Here is an 881-nt window from a genome sequence, read left to right on the forward strand (position 1 = left end):
TGACAATTATTGCAGTTTTTGTAAGACCGAGCAAGAATCGTTAACTCATCTTTTTTTATGGTTGTTTATTTTTCATTGCATTACATTCTGGAAAAGTTTTGAAAATTATATGGTATCTAAAACAACACATACAATCACACTTGAAGGGAAACATATTCTTACATATTTTGAATGTAAAGATAGAACTGCATATAATATTGTTAATCTTATTTTATTAGGGAAGCTTCATATTCATCAACATTTTCAAATTCAAGACCATGCTTTAAACTATTCCCAATCGAAATTGACATTAATGTTGAGTCTCTTAAATTAGTAACAAATAAGAAAGCTCCAACTATATCTAATATATACTCCAATCTATTTAAGAACATCAGTTGTCAATATCATTAACGAGGTTTGTAAATCTGTCACATTTTTATTTATATATTAATTTTTTATTATTTTTATTTTGTTCAATTCATGGATCCACTTATATTGTAATCCATACTTCTGTCACCTGGTCTCATAAGTTGCAATTGTTACATCTTAATATCTCATATTGTTGCAATGTTATAATTTTATGGTTTGAGCTGCGATGACTGAATGTTTGTAAATTTATCTTTAAATAAAAGAAATTCTGGGTTACCATCTTTCCTACCTTGGTATACTGATGTATAGGCAAGGAGTGCTTCTCTGTAATAGACATAGATAATTTGGGGTGGTTGGGAAAAGAATTATTGGATAATGTATGCATCGTGATATTTTTTGGCAATGAATTTTTTAAATCTATTTCCCCCCTAGAATCACTATTTTTTTTTACCAACGATTCACTTAAACATATACTGTTTATGTGGTGAAGGCGACTACGTCATATCCATTTCTAGAAAAAAAACAGGCCGAAA

General features: G+C 28.9%; 1 protein-coding gene across 1 annotated transcript in view; it reads right to left on the reverse strand.

Moving 5' to 3' along the window:
* The window catches only part of fam199x (family with sequence similarity 199, X-linked), a 9,670-nt gene that overhangs the window by 2,266 nt on the left and 6,523 nt on the right, over positions 1-881 (reverse strand). The window lies entirely within an intron of this gene.

The sequence above is a fragment of the Etheostoma spectabile genome, unplaced genomic scaffold (genome assembly GCF_008692095.1).
Source record: "Etheostoma spectabile isolate EspeVRDwgs_2016 unplaced genomic scaffold, UIUC_Espe_1.0 scaffold273, whole genome shotgun sequence".
NCBI classification, from domain to species: Eukaryota; Metazoa; Chordata; class Actinopteri; order Perciformes; family Percidae; genus Etheostoma; species Etheostoma spectabile.